The following is a 16,127-nucleotide window of genomic DNA, read 5'->3' on the forward strand; positions in this document are numbered from 1 at the left end:
AACTTGACTAGGACACAACAGACGAACATGCATAGTTCCCACATACAGGAATGCATATCTGAAGAGTAAAGGATAGGAATCTAACCGGTTCTTCCAGACGATGACTCCTTTACTTCATCTCCATAGATGCTAAAGACGCGAGCTTTGGCCTTAGGTTGATTCTTCAGGTAAGCGATCTTCTCTTCTGAAACGTGACAATCCCGTGCAAAATGACCTTCTAAGCCACACCGGTAGCAGCTTGAGGTTCCTATGCGACACTCGCCTGAGTGCTTTCTGCCGCACTTGTTGCACGTAGGGAAATCATTAACCCTTGGCCTCTTGTACATGTTCTCGTTTTGATTTCCTCTGTAGCTTCCTTCATTTCCCTGCGCCCTAGACCTGGAGTTTCTATCCCAACTCTTTTTCTTCTTGTCGGTGAAGTTCTTCTTCTCGACTTCTGCTACAGATTCCTGTAGGATGGTCATTGACTCGCTAGCTGGATTGACTTGTGCTATACGCCAATCGTCAATCCTTAATGCTCTTTGAACGGCATTCGCATAAGTTCGTGATAGATTAACCAAATCAGCTCACTTTCTACCTATCAAAACCACTCACACGGTGGATAAGCTTGCTGAATTGTATATCAAGGAGATTGTACGTCTCCATGGAATCCCTAATTCAATCGTATCCGACCGAGATACTCGGTTCACTTCCAAATTCTGGAAGAGTCTACAGGAGAATTTGGGAACACGATTGAAGTTCAGTACTGCTTTTCATCCCCAAACAGATGGTCAGAGTGAACGCACGATACAAGTGTTGGAGGATATGCTTCGGGCGTGTGTCTTAGACTTCCCAGGCTCATGGAGTCGTTATCTCCCTTTGGTCGAATTCTCCTACAACAACAGCTACCAAGCGACAATCGGAATGGCGCCTTATGAAGCCCTCTATGGACGGAAGTGTCGCTCTCCAATTCATTGGGATGAAGCTGGCGAGAGTAAGCTGTTCGGACCTGAATTGGTGGAGCAGACTACAGAGGCAATCAAGACGATTCGAGCCCGAATGAAAACATCTCAGAGTCGTCAAAAGAGCTATGCAGACAAGCGGAGAAGACCGCTAGAATTCGAAGCAGGAGAGAAAGTTTTTTTAAAGGTTTCCCCGATGCGTGGTGTCATGAGATTCGGGAAGAAAGGGAAGCTAAGCCCGAGGTATGTTGGACCTTTCGAGATTCTGGAGCGAGTGGGCAAGGCAGCGTATCGCCTAGCTCTACCACCGTCGATGTCCAACCTCCATGATGTATTTCACGTATCGATGCTACGGAAATACATGTCTGATCCTTCACATGTACTGCAAGATCAAGAGGTTGAAGTTTCTCCTGACATCAGGTATGAAGAATCAGCCGTCGCAATCCTAGATCGCAAGGAGAAAGTCTTAAGGAATAAGACTATACCTTTGGTCAAAGTACTTTGGAAGAGTCACTCTACAGAAGAAGCTACTTGGGAGCTTGAGAGCGAGATGCAAAAGAAATACCCTTCCTTGTTCTAAGTTTCGAGGACGAAACTCTTTTAAGGGGGTAGGGATTGTAATGTATAAACTTTTGTAACCGCTCGACTTGTGAATTTGAATAAAATGGACGTATCAACTTTTGAATAAACTTTTAAGTGGTTTTGATTGTAAAGGATAACTTTTGAATCTCGCCGTTTGTAATTTACGTTGAATAAACGAGCTTCCGTTTGTTACAATTAAATTAATGAGTGAATGATGGACGTATAAGTTTATCGAGTTAATTTAAATTATTTTAAGGTAATGGAAAATCTCGGAATAAATAAAGGATTTATCGAGTTCGCCTCGAATAATAAATTATTTTCCGAGGATATATGTCGGAATTTAATTTAAGAAATAAATTCTCAAGGACAAGAATTATTTCCGAGAAACCTTGAATATATTTAAATTAATCGAGAACGAAGGAGAAAATTCTCGGTTTGAATCATATAATTATAATCCGTTTGGTTATGGATTTAATTAAATAATTATATGATAAGGACTTAGTTGTAACAATTTTTCTGGACCCATTTGAAACAAAAAGGAGAAAAAAAGGGTTGGATTGTAAATAGAAGGATAAGTTTAGCATTGCCAACTCATCACTTATCCTCATCTATTGCCTTCCTCATTAAGTCTCTCCAGCCGAGCAAGACAAAACCCACCAGCCCAAAAAGAGAAGACCACACGCAGGAAAGAAAAAAAAAAGAAAAGAGAAGAAAGAAAGGAAAAGAGAAAGAAGAAGAAGATGACCGAGAGGGAGAGAGAGAGATATCGGGGGAGAGAGAGAAGCCGAGAGAGAGAGCGAGTGAGCGACGGAGATGGAGTCCGAGCTCCGCGCGCGCGCGCCACTAGCCAAGAAGAGCCGCCGCCGTTGAGCCGCCGTGGTCGCCGACCGAGAAAGGACGCCGGAGAAAAGAAAACGCCGGGGAAGGCGTGGTGACTCGCCAAGGAAGCTTAATCTCGCGTTTGGAAGTGGTAATTTCTTCTCCTTGGTTGGATTGAAATCTAGGGTTCTTGGAGAATTTGGGGTTTTTGATTTCGGGTTGGAATTTGTGGTTTTGGCTGTGGTTAGATGATGTTGGGGTTTGATTTGTGACGTTGATGATTTGAATTGAAAGTTTAAACTCGTTTTCTTGTGTGGTTTGATTTTGGACGAAATATGAGAGTAAACGGACGTGGACAGTCCGATATACTCTGATATTATTTTTGTTAGTATTTTTCCTTGAAAGTAGACGTTATGGGCTTTCTAAAATGACCAAGAACGTAATAATCCGTGGAGTATTGAAAGAGTTATGAATTTTTGAAATCTGGTATTCAAAGCTGTGAAATGTGAATTTCCAGAACAGCGACCGGAAATTTCGGATAGTTTTTCAGATAGCTATGATTCTTGAAATTGGTCTTATAATATGTTTTCAGAAAGCTACGGAAGTTGTCTTTCTCATGGAATTGGAATCGATTGATTTGAGTTTGTGTAGCTAAAGTTATGATTCAAATTTCAGTCGCTGTCTGAATAATACGAGCCGAATGGTCGGGCCGTGAATTTTGTGACGTGACTCTGAGATTGTTTTGCTGGAATTGATTTTGAATTAATGCTTGAGTTGTGATGATCGTTAATTTCAGGAATTCGTTTGGTTAAGGCTGGCCGTGTGCGTGTGATTTGTGGGCCGTGTGTTACTTGGCCGTGCGACTTGTTTTGGCTGCGTAATTCTGAATTGTTTGTGTATTGTTCGACCCGCAGCGTGGTTGTAGAAGATCGAGAGTCAGCGAACGAGTATCGGCACTTTCCAACTCGATGAGGCTGGTGAAAGACGAGGAAGAAGAAATTGGTATATAAACTCGTGATTTTATGTTCGATCGTCACGTGTCTAGTGCACTATCGTAGAGTTTATGACTTTGGTGTTCGCCGTTGTGCTCATATTTTAATTTCGGTTTATCGTTCGTATATAATTTGGAAACCCCGGACTCATTCGAAAAAGGGTTAAACTGGATAGTGTTAAAGTTGCGATTTTCACGTTGTAGAGATATACTCGTATTATAAGTCTGGAATCTGTGTAAAGTCGATAAATTCCTTATATGTCTGTAATTGCTTGGTTAAGGAATTTATTTTGTGTATCGTGTTTTACGATACGAGACTTTCAGATTCTCGATCGGGGAACCAAATTATATTAATAAATGATAAGTTAAGTTATTGAGCACAACCTGGAATTCAGTTCCTCTACCGTTGCGAGTCGGAGTTTCTTCAATGATCCGTTGTTTAGCAAGTATGATAACGTATCTTACTCCGCTCAGACCTTTGCAGGTTGTTCCTCTGTTAGCTTTGGTAGTCACGCGAAGGAAAGCGTTGAGACCAACAAGCAGCAAGAGTTGGAGATAGAGGTAAGTGTGGAGATATAAGTCAACTACTTACCAAGGGAATAACCCTGTTTGTTTGTGCATTTATTTGTTAGTAAACAAGAGTAGGTAAAAGCCCTAAAATGAATAAACTTGAAAGTTAAGGCTTCGGCCACTCTTGCTTGAAAACTTAGTTCGGGTACGCCCGTTAGGTTCAAACGCTAACTTGAACCAGCCACGTTGTTGCTTTGTTGTTAGATCCCTCTGCTAACCATAGAGTTTGGCTAGATCGGAGGTGACAGGAGAGCATGTTAGACTCTCGGATTCGAGCCGAGGGTAGAAGTACCGGGAGTCACATCCCGAGTCTTCAATCTAAAACACTTAACGAGCATGAAAGGGAAACCATAATTCTTTCGGGATTTATCCCGAGACGCTCTCCTGTTTGTAATTAGTTGTATACTCTATAAGCTAGAGTATCCAAACAATAAATAATGTTGTCGGTGGTACCCACGAGTTCCGACTCGTGTTGAGGACTAAGACGGTCCTGATGGCGCTGAGTACTCCACGGGAGCTGCTGAGAGCACCCCGTTCTAGCAATGGGAAAGGTCGCCCCGGCGAGCCCATTTGCTGTGTCATGTCGACACGTAGCGCCGGCGCCCAAATGAAGATGGTACCACTAGTGGATCTCAGACAGTCTTAAAACACTTAAGCTACTGATGACTACTGCTCGAAGTCTGAGGTTGGCTTCTTGTCATTCCAAGGGTTGTAGCAGGGGATGTTGTATAACCTTGTGGAATGACAAGAAGCCAACCTCAGACTTCGAGCAGTAGTCATCAGTAGCTTAAGTGTTTTAAGACTGTCTGGGATCCACTAGTGGTACCATCTTCATTTGGGCGCCGGCGCTACGTGTCGACATGACACAGCAAATGGGCTCGCCGGGGCGACCTTTCCCATTGCTAGAACGGGGTGCTCTCAGCAGCTCCCGTGGAGTACTCAGCGCCATCAGGACCGTCTTAGTCCTCAACACGAGTCGGAACTCGTGGGTACCACCGACAACATTATTTATTGTTTGGATACTCTAGCTTATAGAGTATACAACTAATTACAAACAGGAGAGCGTCTCGGGATAAATCCCGAAAGAATTATGGTTTCCCTTTCATGCTCGTTAAGTGTTTTAGATTGAAGACTCGGGATGTGACTCCCGGTACTTCTACCCTCGGCTCGAATCCGAGAGTCTAACATGCTCTCCTGTCACCTCCGATCTAGCCAAACTCTATGGTTAGCAGAGGGATCTAACAACAAAGCAACAACGTGGCTGGTTCAAGTTAGCGTTTGAACCTAACGGGCGTACCCGAACTAAGTTTTCAAGCAAGAGTGGCCGAAGCCTTAACTTTCAAGTTTATTCATTTTAGGGCTTTTACCTACTCTTGTTTACTAACAAATAAATGCACAAACAAACAGGGTTATTCCCTTGGTAAGTAGTTGACTTATATCTCCACACTTACCTCTATCTCCAACTCTTGCTGCTTGTTGGTCTCAACGCTTTCCTTCGCGTGACTACCAAAGCTAACAGAGGAACAACCTGCAAAGGTCTGAGCGGAGTAAGATACGTTATCATACTTGCTAAACAACGGATCATTGAAGAAACTCCGACTCGCAACGGTAGAGGAACTGAATTCCAGGTTGTGCTCAATAACTTAACTTATCATTTATTAATATAATTTGGTTCCCCGATCGAGAATCTGAAAGTCTCGTATCGTAAAACACGATACACAAAATAAATTCCTTAACCAAGCAATTACAGACATATAAGGAATTTATCGACTTTACACAGATTCCAGACTTATAATACGAGTATATCTCTACAACGTGAAAATCGCAACTTTAACACTATCCAGTTTAACCCTTTTTCGAATGAGTCCGGGGTTTCCAAATTATATACGAACGATAAACCGAAATTAAAATATGAGCACAACGGCGAACACCAAAGTCATAAACTCTACGATAGTGCACTAGACACGTGACGATCGAACATAAAATCACGAGTTTATATACCAATTTCTTCTTCCTCGTCTTTCACCAGCCTCATCGAGTTGGAAAGTGCCGATACTCGTTCGCTGACTCTCGATCTTCTACAACCACGCTGCGGGTCGAACAATACACAAACAATTCAGAATTACGCAGCCAAAACAAGTCGCACGGCCAAGTAACACACGGCCCACAAATCACACGCACACGGCCAGCCTTAACCAAACGAATTCCTGAAATTAACGATCATCACAACTCAAGCATTAATTCAAAATCAATTCCAGCAAAACAATCTCAGAGTCACGTCACAAAATTCACGGCCCGACCATTCGGCTCGTATTATTCAGACAGCGACTGAAATTTGAATCATAACTTTAGCTACACAAACTCAAATCAATCGATTCCAATTCCATGAGAAAGACAACTTCCGTAGCTTTCTGAAAACATATTATAAGACCAATTTCAAGAATCATAGCTATCTGAAAAACTATCCGAAATTTCCGGTCGCTGTTCTGGAAATTCACATTTCACAGCTTTGAATACCAGATTTCAAAAATTCATAACTCTTTCAATACTCCACGGATTATTACGTTCTTGGTCATTTTAGAAAGCCCATAACGTCTACTTTCAAGGAAAAATACTAACAAAAATAATATCAGAGTATATCGGACTGTCCACGTCCGTTTACTCTCATATTTCGTCCAAAATCAAACCACACAAGAAAACGAGTTTAAACTTTCAATTCAAATCATCAACGTCACAAATCAAACCCCAACATCATCTAACCACAGCCAAAACCACAAATTCCAACCCGAAATCAAAAACCCCAAATTCTCCAAGAACCCTAGATTTCAATCCAACCAAGGAGAAGAAATTACCACTTCCAAACGCGAGATTAAGCTTCCTTGGCGAGTCACCACGCCTTCCCCGGCGTTTTCTTTTCTCCGGCGTCCTTTCTCGGTCGGCGACCACGGCGGCTCAACGGCGGCGGCTCTTCTTGGCTAGTGGCGCGCGCGCGCGGAGCTCGGACTCCATCTCCGTCGCTCACTCGCTCTCTCTCTCGGCTTCTCTCTCTCCCCCGATATCTCTCTCTCTCCCTCTCGGTCATCTTCTTCTTCTTTCTCTTTTCCTTTCTTTCTTCTCTTTTCTTTTTTTTTTCTTTCCTGCGTGTGGTCTTCTCTTTTTGGGCTGGTGGGTTTTGTCTTGCTCGGCTGGAGAGACTTAATGAGGAAGGCAATAGATGAGGATAAGTGATGAGTTGGCAATGCTAAACTTATCCTTCTATTTACAATCCAACCCTTTTTTCTCCTTTTTGTTTCAAATGGGTCCAGAAAAATTGTTACAACTAAGTCCTTATCATATAATTATTTAATTAAATCCATAACCAAACGGATTATAATTATATGATTCAAACCGAGAATTTTCTCCTTCGTTCTCGATTAATTTAAATATATTCAAGGTTTCTCGGAAATAATTCTTGTCCTTGAGAATTTATTTCTTAAATTAAATTCCGACATATATCCTCGGAAAATAATTTATTATTCGAGGCGAACTCGATAAATCCTTTATTTATTCCGAGATTTTCCATTACCTTAAAATAATTTAAATTAACTCGATAAACTTATACGTCCATCATTCACTCATTAATTTAATTGTAACAAACGGAAGCTCGTTTATTCAACGTAAATTACAAACGGCGAGATTCAAAAGTTATCCTTTACAATCCCTACCCCCTTAAAAGAGTTTCGTCCTCGAAACTTAAAACAGAGCAGGGTACTTCTTTTGCATCTCACTCTCGAGCTCCCAGGTAGCTTTTCCTACAACATGCCTCTTCCACAAAACCTTGACCAAAGGGATGGTTTTCTTCCTTAAAACTTTATCCTTGCGATCAAGAATCGCAACGGCTGGCTCTTTATATCTGACTTCAGGAGAGATTTCAACCTCTTGCTCTTGTAGAACATGCGAAGGGTCAGACACGTACTTCCGTAGCATGGACACGTGAAACACATCATGAAGGTTGGACATGGACGGCGGTAAGCTGTCTTGCCTACACGCTCAAGAACCTCAAAAGGTCCAACATACTTCGGACTGAGCTTTTCCTTCTTCCCAAACCTCATACATCCTCGCATGGGTGAGATCATTAGAAAAACTTTATTCCCTGCTTCAAACTCTAAAGGCCTCATACGCCCGTCAGCGTAGTTTTTCCGATAGGTCTGGGACGTTTTCATTCGAGCTTGGATTTTCTTAACCGCTTCTATGGTCTGCCTTAGCATTTCAGGTCCAATAAACGTGCTCTCACCAGCTTCATCCCAGTGAACTGGAGAGCGACACTTCCGCCCATTCAAAGCTTCATACGACGCCCAATTGTCGCCTGATAGCTGTTGTTGTATGAGAGCTTAACTAGCGGAAGATAACGACTTCACGAGCCCTGTAAGTCTAAAACACAAGCTCGGAGCATGTCTTCCAACACTTGGATCGTTCGTTCACTTTGACCATCGGTTTGCAGGTGAAAAACAGTACTAAACTTTAGGCGAGTCCCCAGGTTCTCTTGAAATCTCTTCCAAAACCTGGATGTGAAGCGAGCATCACGGTCAGAAACAATCGAGCTAGGAACCTCATGGAGACGTACAATCTCTTTTATGTAGAATTCAGCGAGCTTATACACGATGTGAGTGATTTTGATGGGCAGGAAATGAGCTAATCTGGTCAATCTGTCAACAATTACCCATACTGAGTCGTGTCCAGTTGTGGTTTTTGGCAATCCTGACACAAAATCCATCGTTATCTGCTCCCACTTCCACTGTGGAATCTCTAGTGGTTGCAGCATTACAGCTGGTTTCTTATGTTCTGCCTTAACTTGTTGACAAGTTAGGCACTTTTGGACAAACTCATCTATGTCTTTCTTCATTCCTGGCCACCAATACACCTTTCTCAAGTCTTGATACATCTTTGTCACGCCTGGATGTACCGAATATGGTGTCCTGTGAGCTTCTTCCATTAACTGCTTCCTGACTTCCTCGTTGGAAGGCACACAAACTCTTCCGTTGCACCTTAAAATCTCGTTCTCATCCAACTTGAAGTCACCCTGTTTACCGTTTTGTGGTCTGTATAGATGTCTCAATGGACTCCGTACAGGTAGTGTCGTCATATCTTGACTCCAAACACTACTGCAGCAAGTTCTAGATTATGTGTAGGATATTGGGTTTCGTAATCCTTCAGCTGATGGTATCCCGAACGCAAGTCAATCTTCGAGAACACTGTCGCTCCTGACAGTTGATCAAAAAGATCTGCGATCCATGGCAACGGATACTTGTTCTCGATCATTACTTTGTTCAACCCACGGTAGTTAATACCTTGCCGTGATGAACCATCAGCCTTTTCACGAACAAGACATGCGCTCCCCAAGGTGAATGGCTCGGTCGTATGAACCCTTTGTCAAGCAACTCTTGTAGCTGCCTCTTGAGTTCCTTCAATTCTGCCAAAGCCATACGATATGGAGCTTTCGATATCAGAGCTATACCTAGAATGAGCTCTCTGTGTTGAATTCAACTTCTCAATTAGGAGGTAGACTTGGAAGATCTTCAGGGAAAATATTAAGGAAATCTCTAGCAACTGGAATCCCCTACGGCTGTGGCTTGATTGTCTTCGTGACATCTGCCACACTTGCAAGGTAACCAGCACATCCCTAAAGCATCATCTTCACGGCCTTCAGCGCCGATACGATCGGAAAACTCGATTTCTAAGAGGAACCTTGGAACTGCAGCGGTCCAAGTTCTGGGTTCTGGAACAGAACTGATTTCCCTCGGCCCTATGATTGCACGGTGCATACTCAACCAATCCATTCCAAGGATTACGTCATAGTCCACCATTTCCAATGCTATCAAGTGTGCTTCCATTATCCAATCATGAACTCGGATGGGCACATCTCTATACCAGCATAACGACCGGTACTTTTCTCCAGAAGGCGTAGCCGTAACAAACGGGTACGAGACTTCCTTCTGATGCTCACCCAACTGGTCAGACTTTCTGGATGTGATGAATGAATGCGTGGCTCCTGCACCTATCAATGCCTATGTAGAGAAGGAATCCACGAAAATCTGACTTGTGACAGCGGTGGACGACGCTGCTCATACTTCATCTTCACGGATGGAAAAGACTCTGGCATTAGCTTTCGGCGCTCTTTGGGTGCAGGGGTCTTTACTTCTGGATTCTCACATACCCGAGACAGATGACCCTATTTCCCGCATCTGAAACACACCAGCGCACGAGCATAACACTCTCCCTCGTGCGATCTGCCACACCTTCGGCACATGGGCGACTGATTGCTTCCAGAGGTCATAAGCTTCTTACTAGGCGGCCCTGACCGTCCGCTATCTTTTCGGCTTTTGGTATGGTTCACCGACAGTGATCAGTTTCCAAAACTTACATGAGGTCAATAACTCGAGCCTTGCTGGGACCTCATTCCGTCTCTTTGCTGCGGCCGACTCTCCCATCTCGATTGGGTTCTGAATCTTTTCCTTGATTCACTATGCTTAGGGCCAGCAGCTTTAGAAGGTGTTGCAGCAGTTGGTTCTGGTGCAGGAGTCCGATCACCCTCGTCCCAACCAGCAATCTGCAAAGCTCTTTGCACGGCGTTGGCGTAAGAGCGAGGTCCATCATCGCCGCTATCCACTTGGCTCACGATATCCACGTTGAGCCCATGCATGTACTTCATCTTCCTAGCCTGATCAGTAGGGACTAGGGAAGAAGCGAACCTCGCTAACGTGTCGAACTTTGTCGTATATTCTGATACTGACATTGAACCTTGTCATAGGCTCACAAGCTCACGTACCTTGTCCGACAAGTTAGCTTCACTCAAGTACTTCCCATGGATCCATGTCATCGAGTGGACATCCTCAGACGATGCCATCACCTCTCATCAGCCCCTAGCCTCATCTTCCAGCTGATTATGACGCAAGCCACTCACTCTGTATTAGATAGCTACATAAAGTTGAGGATCCGCTGCATCTTCTTGATCCAATTCCCAAATGCAGCTGGATCAACATTGCCTCCAAACGCCGGAGGTTTTTTTTTTTTTTTTTTTTTTTTGCTTACAAAATCTCTCGTACACAGGCTTGCCCACTGAAGGGTCGACGTCAGGAATCAGGAGGTTGAGCTCTTCAAGAGGATCCACATGCACTGGATGTGGATTCTCACGTCGTTTTCCAGGAATTGGAGGCGTTGGGTGCTGTTGAGACAGCGCGTTCAACCTTGTTGAGTTCCGCGATCGTGTGGTTATGCTCTTCTAGCTGCTGCGCGAACCTCCGATTCATCTCATCTCTCTGGGGTTGCGTCGGCACCTTGTCTCTCCAGCATGCGTCTGATCTCCGTGAGATCCGCCGCTGTAACATTCTCGGCATTAGACGGGTCTTGTCTAGGCCCCATGCCTACTCAACTCTACACATGGAAGATGGCATGGTTAAAATCCAAGTCACATCATCGAGAATGCATAACCCACCTGGACTAGCCTCTCAAGGCCTAGTCAAACGAGACTTAAGCACAAAATGCTAGTTCTCTCGTTACACACACAAAGCAACCACTCTCGTGGTTGACAAGCAAACGTCTACGCAGCTGGGTCGTCCGAAGGCTCAACGGGATCCTCCTCGAAATCTCCCTCGTCACAGTCAACCTTCTCGTCATCATGCGGAACAACCACCGGAAAAACAATCATCGGGGGTAAGGTACTCATATACCACATCGCGTCACGACGAGTAATTCAATCTGCATTCGCAAGACAGCGAACAAGGGACCATCCAGCGTCAGATGTTGGAGCTCTACACATAGCTCCCAATACTCGATACCTCGCTGGAGTCTATCCTCGAGCACATCGGACACCGATCCACAATTTCTTGGACAAGTCGGTCTCCATATCGGACAACCGATTCAATCCCGAGCCGGTAGAATTCGTAAGTTGCTCCTCCCACTCGTCCCCCTCTCCTGGCCCCAACGTGTATTGAATCACCTTCTGGAACATCTCACAATCTCGGCTGATAATACCGTCAGCGGTGAAACGAGTCCATCAACTCAACGTTGGCCAATAAGGAGGGGTCATCGCGATATTCGTACTGGAGCAGTGAAACGTCGAGATGACATTCATCCACTCACAAGTCAGACCGATCCACCGGCCCCTAAGTGATGGTGCCTCTCACGACACTGAACGTACTTGCGGTCAAAGGAATTCACGTGATCGCATCGCGGTACAGACGAATCTCATCGGGGAGGAGAGATCTAACTCCTAGCAACTCATCCTGCATCATGTCGAACCTATCTCTAGATAGGTCGACTCTAAGCACAACTCTATCACATGGCATACTCGCGACCTATACCGAGAACACGTATCCCAAGTCTACAGAAACGGCTAAACCTGGGGCTCTGATACCACAAAATCTGTCACGACCCGCAAGCGATAGCTCGCCCACGAACCGCGACTGATCAACTCAAATCTGTACATAACTCATAATATAAACACATAAATTAAACATAATAAAATAGTTTGCGAAAATTCGGGGAAATTTTTCGCTTTTATAACTTAGAGTCTTATAGCGACTCCTATACAAATATGTTCCGGAACGTTTTAACAGAAGACACTAACCCCCGATTAAGAAACCCCATAGCCCATAGGTCAAGGCAATACGCGCTCGGTCTCGGTCTTCAATCTCGTTTCCCGCTTACCAGCTTTTCCCTTATCTACATTACCAAGGGTCATAAAACTATGAGTCGATTGACTCAGTAAGTGGGAGTCTATCTATAAAGTAAAACGACTAATGCCATGTGACGTGCAAACAAACACATAAGAATGCAGAATGCAGATACATATGATTCAAGAGCATGCCTAACGCGGGGCCTCGCTCTACGCTATCACTTGTCATTCCAGAAAATAAATTAAACCGGATCAAATTTTTTGAGACATGTCCGTTCAAGTTTAAAACTGGATTAGCAGTTAAAAAGCAAGTTATCTGGTCAAACTCAAATATATGATTATTGATAATTTTGCAAACCCCTAAAAAATTGCAATTGTGAATCTTATAATTAATTGTAAGCAGGGGCGGAGCTACGTGGGGACCAGCGGGTGCACGGGTCCCCACTGGCTCGGGACAAAAAAAAAATTAATAGGCTTAATTATAATTATTAAAAAAATTAAATAATGCATATTAATAAATATAATAGGTACACTAATAATGTCACAAAGCTGTTGCAGCTCAAATGGTCAAGGCTTAAGGGAAATGTTGGCAGTGTCCCAAGTTTGAATCCCAGGTTGGACGAAAATTTGTTTTTTATTTTTTCTAATACAAACAGCAGCGTTTTTAAGAGAAAACTCCAAAAAAAATATTGATTAACAAGTCTTCTTTCATCTTTAATGTTAAAAAAAACTTCAAATAACAACCATACATTTTTTTTTCTTCTAGTTTCTCATTTCAACTCTTCTCATTTCTTGTTTATCATTAACAAGGTAAATGTTTAATATATGATTCATATGTGCATTGCTCATTTTGTATTTTTATTATTAGAGTTCTCTAATCTTTTAATGCATACTATGTGTTTGATGAAAGTCCCAAATGAATTTTTTTTTCTCTAATCATTTGGTGTTGATGACGTACGTAGAAGGTATAAGCTAAAAGGTCATTGCCAACCACACAATCATGATTTTTCAAAAACTCTTTTTGGAACGAAACCTAGAAAATTCAACCCATCAAGATTTCAAGATTTCAAGATTCTGGAATGCATCTCGTGAAGACCAAGTTACGCAATCGTATTGGAGATCAGTTGTTGAACGACAGTTTAATTATTTATGTTGAGAAAGAAATTTTTGATTGTATTGATAATGAAGTCATTATAGATCGTTTTGATAAATTAAAAACCCGTCGTGGAAATATGTAATAATTGTATCGAATTGGATATTTTTATTATATATTATGTATCTTTAATTTTGTTTAATTTTTTTTTTTATCCCCCCTGAATTCAATTCCTAGCTCCGCCACTGATTGTAAGGTTGTTAAATATAAAGTGTTGTATAAGTATCTCTATGGCCTCTTCGTGTAGATAAATTATGGATTTGACGTCGACCAAGTAACAAATCAATGTAAATTTGGGTCCGTCACCAAGAAAAAAAAAATACTATTCTCATGATTAGACCATGTCCCTGAGATTCGATAACATAAAGATACAATTTATTAATTAATTGTTATATGGTATTTCTGAAGGGTTTGAATTTGATTACCCAAATTAGTTCAATACTCTTATTCGTGTAATCGATAGAATTTAACTCATGAGGACATGGTCTTCCACTTTGTATAATTTTAATCTGGAATTTAAATCACCGCTATTTGTGTGTGAGAGAGAAATAGAGAGCATATTGGCTTATTAGGAATAAGAATTCCATGAATTTCTTATTATCACTTTCCCGCAAGGATGTTTATGATTCTAGATCTTCGTGTTTGAATTTTATTAACTTAGTTTCGAGAATATATTATATTTTTCTTCAATTTTTGAAAATTATTACAAACTTATCCTCTTGACAGCGATGAACAAAAATCAGACTTATCCCGGTTCCCCTCAAATTTAACCTTCAAAATGAATAATAATGATGATAAAAATAATTTGTTATCATCTAATATTTCATCACAAATAACGCATTGTTCATCTAAAACTTGGTCCTCAAGATTCTTACAGATTTCACTGCAGAATACTACTAAAAACCTGATCTTTCACTACTAACAAGAAATGCTAAAAAAACAAAAACAAGACATTGAGATTTTGCAAACCTAAAGGGAAATGTGATGCATATTAAGTTTAAAAGTCAAAATCACAGTTATACTATCTTGGGACTAATTATTTAATTAGTTTTTTTTCCGCGTTGTCTTTGTGTGTGCGTTAGATGGGAAAATTGGCAAACCCTAAGAAATTGACCTTAGGTTATTTTTTTTAACATAATAATATACGTGTGTGTGTTTTGAGGATTGTGGTCAAAACCTACCCGATGTAGTACGGTCGTGCCGTGTCAATATTTTTTATCACAGGTTTACTGATTTATTGCATTATTTTGGTTCATTTTAATATTATTATCAACGCGTAGTGGGCTTCTAGATCCAATTTTTAGTAAACAAATAATCATATAAGCTTTCATAGCTGATATAAGTGTTTGCTACCGTTAATTTATGTGTTGCTTAGATCACGAATTTTGACCATTTTACAAGGTACAAGAATCCACGTTCAATTTTGGATACCCATCTATATATTTCATCTCTGTATAATTCAAGAACAACACACGTTGTTTGATAAAGAAAAAAAAAGACATTTATTAACTTAACCTACACTTTCTTATCCCAGATCAAAATTAGTAGCTTTTACTATATGAATAAAATTATTAGCAAGCGAAGAATTTATGTCTTTTAATGCAAAAAAAAAAAAAAAAAAAAAAAAAAAAAAAAACTCCTTTATTAATGAGTTTAAGTGTAGAAATTGTTTTTCACACAAATATAATGATCCCAATAAAGTTCCACGTCTGCTCTCCTTGATGTTGAGCTTTGATATTCAATAAACTAATGGCAATTTCAACAATAATAACAATAATCATCAGAATAAAAAAAACATTGGAAAAAAAGAAACTAAAAGATGCTTACTTTTTGGAGCAAAAGATGAAAAAGAAAAGGGAAATAAAGAAAAAAGAAGGTTTAAAGATGCTTTGCTTGATGCATCAGAATTTGATTCCGCAACAAGACAACACACATAATATATATATATATATATATATATATATATATATATATATATATATATGTATAGCTTCCTCTATAATATGAGTAATAAGATGACAAGATGATATCTACTTTTTAAGGTCAAACAAAAATGGAATGGAAGAAGAAGAAAAAAAAAGGTAATAAACGACATAACATTACATGGCTTTATTTTTATATATTAATGTTTCAAATGGACAGCTTTAAAAACTTCTGATAAGATTAATCTCAGAGAAATAGACTAATTAAGTAAATGGAGAGAAACTTAATTAGAAATCATACAGTCTAGTTATTAGAATTTAGAACACCTAGCTTGACTCGTTGATAAAGTGTAACATTATTAAACAAACATGTATTATTAGTTTGATTCATTTTAGGATAGAGACGATTTTTAAATTAAACAATAGTATTAATGTTATCTACTGCTATAATTAGATATCAATTATTATCAGGTCACGTACAAATTTCCAGTAGATA

The 16,127-nt window shown here is 40.9% G+C and overlaps 2 long non-coding RNA genes across 2 annotated transcripts; one reads left to right on the forward strand and one right to left on the reverse strand.

Moving 5' to 3' along the window:
- Positions 1–1,679: 1,679 nt before the first annotated feature.
- On the forward strand, positions 1,680–3,716 carry LOC149381498 (uncharacterized). The gene is made up of 2 exons (XR_016293898.1): positions 1,680–2,493; positions 3,139–3,716. It is a non-coding gene; the product is annotated as an uncharacterized LOC149381498 (long non-coding RNA).
- A 1,816-nt stretch (positions 3,717–5,532) lies between these two features.
- Positions 5,533–8,042, reverse strand: LOC149381499 (uncharacterized). Its single transcript, XR_016302039.1, has 2 exons — positions 6,756–8,042; positions 5,533–6,110 (listed from the first exon to the last, which is right to left on the reverse strand). It is a non-coding gene; the product is annotated as an uncharacterized LOC149381499 (long non-coding RNA).
- Positions 8,043–16,127: the final 8,085 nt, after the last annotated feature.

Source organism: Urtica dioica, chromosome 11, assembly GCF_054948205.1.
Source record: "Urtica dioica subsp. dioica isolate 48M chromosome 11, U.dioica_male_clone48M_v1_H2, whole genome shotgun sequence".
NCBI lineage: Eukaryota > Viridiplantae > Streptophyta > Magnoliopsida > Rosales > Urticaceae > Urtica > Urtica dioica.